This window comes from Sciurus carolinensis, chromosome 8 (genome assembly GCF_902686445.1).
Source record: "Sciurus carolinensis chromosome 8, mSciCar1.2, whole genome shotgun sequence".
Classification (NCBI taxonomy): Eukaryota; Metazoa; Chordata; class Mammalia; order Rodentia; family Sciuridae; genus Sciurus; species Sciurus carolinensis.
In genome coordinates, this window is record NC_062220.1 from 7419870 (window position 1) to 7427914 (window position 8045).

General features: G+C 43.5%; 1 non-coding gene across 1 annotated transcript; it reads left to right on the forward strand.

The window, feature by feature from the left end:
- The first annotated feature begins 2465 nt into the window (after positions 1-2465).
- Trnac-gca (transfer RNA cysteine (anticodon GCA)) lies at positions 2466-2537 on the forward strand. The gene has a single exon. It is a non-coding gene; the product is annotated as a tRNA-Cys (tRNA).
- The last annotated feature ends 5508 nt before the right edge of the window (positions 2538-8045 follow it).

Consider the following 8045-nt stretch of genomic DNA (forward strand, 5'->3'; position numbering starts at 1 on the left):
AATGATAATATTCCCAAAAGCAAGTGATGAAGAGAAAAATATTAAAGACAGAAGTGAAGGAAATACATTTCACACAGAGGAATGAAAAGCAGACTTCACATTAGAACCACACAGTCCAGAGAGGGGGAAAAAGAACATTTTTTTTTTTTAAATGTCATTCATTCTGTATCCAATGAGTTCTATACTCAGTGAAAGTATCTTTCACAATGAAGGTAAATATACATTTTTTTTTCCAGACCAACAAAAACTGAAAGGATTCATCACTAGTAGACCAGGAAATAAAGGAAGTTCCCAGGCAAAGACAAAAGTAATATCAGATGAAAATATGGATTAAATTAATTAAGAATATGAGAAATGGTAAGTAGATAAATATAATTTTTGATTTTCATTTTAAATGTAAATTTTAATTCCCATTTTAAATTTCTTTAAAAGATAATTGAATGTTAAAGCAAAAATAATAGCAATGTAGGTGGGGCTTATAGAACACAGAAGAAGTAAAATCTATGGCATCAATAACACAAAGGACAATGTGGGGGAAAGGGGAATCTATGCACGATTCTTTGGCTGTCAGCCAAGTGGCGTTACATTGTGTGAAGGTTAAATGTGATAAATTAAAGATGTTGCTGTAATTTTTAGTGGTTGAGGAACCACTAAAAATTATAAAAGAGGAATAGCTAATAAGCTGGTGATAGAGACAAAATGAAATCATCAAAAATACTCAATCCAAAGTTAGGGGGGAAAGAATAAAGAACATACTGAATAAACAGAACCTAAATAGTAACGTGAAAGATGCAAAGGCAACCCTGCAGACAGTCACGTTAGGCACAGATGGTATCACATTCCAATTAAAAGTCAGAGATTGCTAGGGTAGATGTTTAAAAACAACTATATGCTCTCTATAACAACACCCACTTTAAATATAAAGACATATTTTAAATTAAACGGGAGAAAAAGATGTGCTAAACAAACAATAACCAAAAGGAAGATGGAGAGGCTGTGTTATAACAGAGTCAGTAGACTTCAGAATAAGGGAAATTGTCCATAATGATGTCCATAATGAAATTCCATAATGATGCCAAGATCAGCTCATCCAGGAAATATAATAGTCCTCAAGGTGATTCATTTATTAACAGAGCTTCAAAATACATGAAGTCAAAACTACTCAGACCAACTTTTGGTCACTGAAATGGGATCTCCATTTCTGCCTCAAAAAAATTAGCAAGTGGGCTGGGGATATAGCTCAGCAGTGGGGTGTGCGCTTCCCATGTGCAAGGCCCGGGGTTCCCTCCCCAGCACCCCGCGAAGAAACCAGCAAACCTTCCAGTGGTCTAACTGAAAATCAACTGAAGAGACAAATGAACAACATAGTAAAGAAAAGACAGAGGGGCTGGGGATGTAGCTCAGTGGTAGAGTGCTTGCCGTGCAAGCCCAAGGCCCTGGGTTCAATCCCCAGCACCGCAGAAAAACAAAAAGCCAGAACATGCCGAAGTGAACTCTCACCGTGTAAGAGAATACTATGGACAACTGCATTCCACTTTCATACGGGAAAATAAATCAGTAAAAATGACCCACAAAGTGGGTCACCTGAGTGGACCAGTAACAATGGACACATCTAAAAGACGTGGAACGCCTCTTCTCAAAGCCACCACACCTGGGGCTTAACTGCCAAGTCTTCCCCAACACATAGTGAGGAACAGGTCACGCTCGTGTTTTATAGAAGATTCCAGAGCATGGAAAACTGTGGAAATCTCTCCATATTATACTAGGAAGTTTGCGTGCTCCTGATACCAAAAATCAATTAAAAGACCACATTCGAAGAAGAGAGTCACAGGCCAATCTTATCTCAGAATAATCTGAACAAAAGAGTGGAAACCTTATCCCATAGCAGAGTTAGTGCACCATGCCCAAGAAGGGCTCAAAACCAAGTACAGTCCATGATGGCTCCAGACTGGGCCATTTGCTACCGTCAGGTCCTAGAGGTTCTTTGAGTTCCAGGGCAAGAAGGCTAATGCTCAATGGCCTGCAGCTTTGCTGACATTGGAGTTAACCTTACACACTCCACTTCCTCCAGAAACCTGAGGCTGCCCCTTAATTGGCCTGATGCTTCAGTGGGGCCAGCTGTGCTCCTGAGAGCCTCCTATGGTCCAGGCCTTGGTCCCTGCAAAAAGAAACCAACCCGGGAGGAAGCAAAGGTTCTCAGATATTAAGTGATGTGGGGAGATACCCTTGTACCTAATAATAATAATAATAATAATAATAATAAATAATAAAGTGGTCTGGGGAGAGAGATGCTCAGGTGGGCACAGGTGGGAATATTTTAGAGAAGGGGAGCAGGTTCTGGCAGATGTGAGAGCGGGTGAGCAGAATAGCAGACTTGGGTAACTCCCAGAGACACTGGATGGCCACAGCATAGCTTGAGAATGACTGTAGTTATGAAAGTGTTTTATTAAGTGCAGACAGCAGCAGGGGGTATAGCTCAGGGGTAGAGCATTTGACTGCAGATCAAGAGGTCCCTGGTTCAAATCCAGGTGCCCCCTGTATTACCAATCCTTTTTCTGAGGAGAGGTAACTCATGTTATCTGGCAGACCCAGCCTCCCAACATCAAATCTTTCCAACATTGGTGAACACTGAAGTGTTCCTATTGTGATATTTTTCATATTTCATTTATAAGTCCTCAGTCATAATCATTTCCTGGAGAGTAGGAGTCTGCCCTAGGTTTTCTCTCTCCCTCCTGCCTAATTAGTACTTTCCTGATTTTATTTGTTTATACCAAGCTTCCTCTTTAAAGAATTGGATCTGAGTCAGTTTACAATAAAGACACAATAAAATTCTCAGCAGACAAATATGTTTAAGAAGGAAAGTGCTGAATGCCTAGGAAAGAAATAGACATTTATCCCAGAGAGTTTGCACGAGAAGCTACTACTACTGTGAACACAAAGCCTATCTTGTGATTTCCTGAAAATCAAACAGAAATTAAAACATCCCAATTCATCAACTGAGAAGCATATTTTATGTTTCTAAAAAAAAGCAGACATTCACATAACAGGTCTTTATAGATGGGACATCAGAAAGACGATGACTATTGACAGGATAGTCATGCACAGCCACAGAGGTTGTGCATGACACAACTTCGCCAATTACATAATAATGAAACATAGTGACTCTGGATCTTTGCCTATTTTATTTATGTTTTGCCAAAAAAAAAAAAAAAAAAAAAAAAAGCCAAATGATGCTACACATGAGGGCTGCAGAGTGAGAAATGCGAGGTACTCCTGCAGCAAGCCTCTGGCCCTCAGCATCATGGCCATTGCTTTCCAGCTGATTCCCAGCAGCTAAATATGGCTCCTAACTGCTGTGCACGACTCTCCTGGTTTGGAAAAGGTAGGTCTGTGGAGGACTCAGAAGAGTGGGAAAGGCAAATCTAGCCACCAGAGGAATTCATTCAGCATATCCTGTGGACCGGTGCCAGTCAGGGTGTGGCCTATGAACTGGGACCAGTCACCAGCTCTCTGCTGCCCATCTGCCTGTGAACCATTCAAAAATTGAGAGTCAGTAATTATAAAATCCAGGACAATCTGCCATGGTCAGCTCTGGTGCTGTGGTGAGTCTCAAAGTCTGAGAGTCCGATAGGCTAGTATTGATCCTTGATAGATTGTAAGAAAACATGAACAAAGCTGACTCTTCACCAGGGACAGTTTGAAGAGCCCTGCTCTACAGCCCTCTTGGAAATCTGTTTCTCGGTCTTCCATGTGGAGTAGTAGGCACCTCGAGATTCGGCTCCCTGTGTCAGTCAGGGCCCCTAGGAACCAAGACTGAAGCTAGAGGAGGGGGTGGTTATTAGAAAGCTCCTGGCAAGTTCAGAGGTGTAGAGTGACTCAGGCAGCCTTCCAGGAAGGACGCCCCACACCACACTGCCAGCTGGCTGGTGGAGAAAGAACAGAGGCAGCACCTAGCACTGGCTGCCAGAGACCACACTCCTTCCAGAAACCAGCCAGGAGCCTCCTGTGTTCCAGAACCCAGGCCCTGACAGCAGGACACCAACAACTCCGCCCTTGCAGGCCAAAGGGCTCCCGCCTTCCTCCTCCCCCTCCAAGCCTTGAAGGAGAGCACCAGCTCCCTGCAGCCCCGGGCCATTCATAACCCTCTGCAAGGGTCCTGGAGAACAAGGTTATCTGGCTTTTATTTTGAGAATGCTGGTCTTGTAAGGAAGAAATTCCCCCACAGTAGGGAAGGTATTCCAACCTTCCGCACAGTCAGAGCACGTGAAAAAGTCCTCAACATCAGATTCTTGAATGCTCATTACGAAAACATGTAAAATATCTTGTTACTATTTTTTATATTAAGTACATGATGTAATGATAATATTTTAGATATTTTTGGATTAGGTAAAATATGGAACTAAGATAATTTTAATTATTATTATTTTAATGTGTCTACTAGAAAACAAAATTACGTGTGACTCACACTTGTTTGCATTATATTTCTATTGGACACTGTTGCTCTAGATGAAGTGTGATCTCAGAATATTAAGACCTGGATGGTGTCACCAATCAGTGGGCAAACAGTGGACTCAATAAAAGTACTGGGTTAATTGTCTCAAAAAAAAAAAAAAATCAGCAAGCTGGAGGTGTGACTCAGCGTTAAAACATTTGCCTAACAATGTGTGAGGCCCTGGGTTTGATCCCCAGCACTGAAAAAAACAAACATGACAAATGATCCCTACCTCACTCCATTAAGAAGAATCCAAATAAAGACCTAAATATGAACTCAAACTTCTAGAAAACACACACACACACATACACACGCACGCACGCACACTCATCTATGCATACTATGAAAGAGAAAATTATTCAATGATACTTAAAGCATGGTAAGGAAGACTCTATTCAGGACCATTGAGATGGGTACACGGACCACAGCAACCAGGTCTTGCAGTGAGGAAAGAGAGACAGGTTTCGACTCCAACATGGAGTAGAAAAGCATGGACAAGTGAAAAGGTATAGCCAGGAGCAGGGCGGGGTCAGTGCTGGAAATTTACTAAGAGGAGAAAGTGGGATTCTTGCAAAACCAACCTAACAAGATTCCTGCTGGAGACAGGACATGGGACCAGATATTCCCTGGGAGGCAGTAGAGGAGGACAAGGAACTTGATCAGATACACAAGGCGATCAGATATCAAGGATGGTGGTTCGTGCTAGACTGACTTAGCAGGGTTCTTTGCTAAAAAGGGATTTCACCAGGAAGTACACAAATGGGCCTAGGAGAAGGTTCAGGAGCTGGATTGAAGTTTGGCCAAGAAGAGGATATTTATTTATTTATTATTTACATTCATAAATATGCCCCAGAGAAGAGTTTCTGAAACACAAATCATGAACTATAAAAGATCATTTTGGGTCCCACATGTTGGCCCAGGCCTGTAAACCTTGGCACCTCAGGAGGATCGTTGAATTCAAAGCCAGACTCAGCAAATTAGCAAGGCACTTAGCAACTCAGCAAGACCCTGTCTTTAAATAAAATATAAAAAAGGGCTGGGATGTGGTTCAGTGGTTAAGTACCCTGGGTTCAATTCTCAGTACCAAAAAAAAAGAAAAAAAAGATAATTTTACATCCTTATATAAAAGATAATTTTGATTATTTCAAAATTTAGATTTTACATAACAAAACATTTCCTAAACAAGAAACTGAATTTTGCAACACATATGTTGGGGAATGGATTTGCACCAGAATATAGGCAAGATGAAAAAGTTCTGGAGATTGGGTATATGTAATGAAGTGTACTTAACCTTGATGAACTGCACGCTTAGAATGTTTAACATGACTAATTTATATCTTATGTTTTTATAACAGTTAAAGATTTTTAAATTATTTTTTTAAAAAAATTCCTACAGATCAACCAGAAAAGAAAAATAGTTGAACCAGCAAAACAATGGACAAAGACAGTATTAGTATTCACAGAAGAGGTTATTGTCATGCCCAATACATTTATGAAAAGATGCTCAACATTCTCAATCAGAGAAATGAAAACTAAATACAGCAATAAAGAGGCAGCACTGTTTTTATTCAAGTCAAGAAAAATAAAGTTGCTTTTCTACCCCGCCCCCCCCCAAAGATAAATCAAGGATCAACTAGATCAAGAGCTGGGAAAGGGGGAAGCTGTGTTTTCATCTGTTAGCGATGGTAAATTAATGTTGGCCGATCGGGGCCTCCACTGTGGGGGAAATGGCAATGGGTCCCACCAAGCGAGTGTAAGACGGTTATCTGGTTGGAGGTTAGAGGGTATTGGTGAGGAACACTTGCCCCTACTTTTCCAGGGGAAAGAGTTGAGGTGTTTCCCCTCACTTTGAGCCCAGGAAAGGAGCTTCGGAGAGTCCCACCTCAGACCTTGGTCCACGTGCCCTGGGGTCAAGGTGTGTGATGGAGGGATGCCCAGCCCAGACGCAGGAAGGTCAACTGAGCAGAGGTGGCCAGTTCTACAGGTGGAGGGGAGCAGTGCCACCCTTGGAAAGGTCCTGTCTGCCAGGCAAGGTGGGGACACCTTCCTACAGCTCACACAAGGGAGCCATTCTGGAGCCAAGTTAAACTTTGTCTAAGAAGATGGGTCACAGACCCCCCACAGAGAGAATCTGTGTGACACAGACCTGGAAAGCCAGGGGCTCAGGTAGAAATATTAGGCCCAGAAAAGTGTGCTGCCAGTCATGGAAGCAGACAAATGTTCCCAGTAGAGGCCACTGAAGAGTCCCCATGGAAATGTCCAAGGATATTTTTTTTTTTTTTTTAGCTCTGGGGATTGAACCCAGAGGGGTTTAACCACTGAGCCACCTCCCCAGCCCTTTTCATTTTTTATTTAGAGACAGGGTCTCACTGAGTTGCTTAGGGCCTTGCTCAGTTGCTGAGGCTGGCTTTGAACTTGAGATCCTCCTGCCTCAGCCTCTTGAACCGCTGGGATTACAGGCATGTGCCACTGTGCCTGGCCCAAGGATAATTTTAAAGGCTTGCAGACCCAGAGAAAGAAAATCTGCCTTAATACAGAACCAGTCGGGTAAGGGCTTTCTTATTTTGCCTTTCCTGTCTAATGCGAGGGATGATGCAAGGAGGGGAAGGACAGAGGAAGGGCCTGTCCCAACTCACCCACTTGTAGGTGAGGAGAGGCGCTGACATGACTCAGGAGGACTGATCATTACACAGACTAGACGCTTGAATTCTGAATTCAGACTGCAACCACGGGACTTTCTGTTACTATGAATGTCAGTAGTCACCTGGAAAAAGCTACTGTGCTGGCTCACTTGCTTCCTTCATTCCTCTTTCCTTTCCTTTCTTTTCTTCTTAGTCTTTCTTTTTTTTTTTTTTTTTTTTTTCGAGGGAAAACCAATTTTATTCAAGGAAGAGAAACAGAGGAGACCTTTTTCTTCCTCACATCTCCGTCTTCAGGGACTCAGGGACAAGGAAAGCTTCTCTTAGAGCAGAGGAGGCAGAAAGTGACCAAAAGCAGGAAATACACCTGCGCAGATTTAGCTCGGCTGCGTTGACTGGAAGCAGGTCCGGGCCCCTGGGCTCGCTGGCTCTTCTTTCCTCTTTCCCAGCTCATCACGAGACACAGGCTTCTTCCGCCCCTGCGCCTGCCCGTAGCACACCGCTGGGTGGAGCTGGCTGTGTGGGAGTGTTTCGTTTCACCGGACTTGAGCAGATTTCAAGTGCCTGCAACAGACGTGGGATCTGAAGGGGAGGCGAGGGGTCATCTGGGTTCCACGCCATTGTTTACTGGGAAGTGATGTCAGCTGAAAGGCGGGCAATGAAAGGTCCAGTCCTTGCTCAGAGAGCAGCATCTCCCCTCCGGGCCTGTGACCAAGCCAGGCACAGACTTCATCTTCAGATGGAACCTTCAGTGACCTTCCAGGCTGGTGCCAAGAAGCGTGTCGTCTTTTTGCAAAAGGAGGGTGATTATGCCATCAGGAGGTCCATTTGCAGTTGGTCAGGAGCCCGGCGCTCTGCGGAGGAAGAGCGAGCACCTGCACGGCTGCGGCCGGCAAGTGAGGAGAGGGACGAAC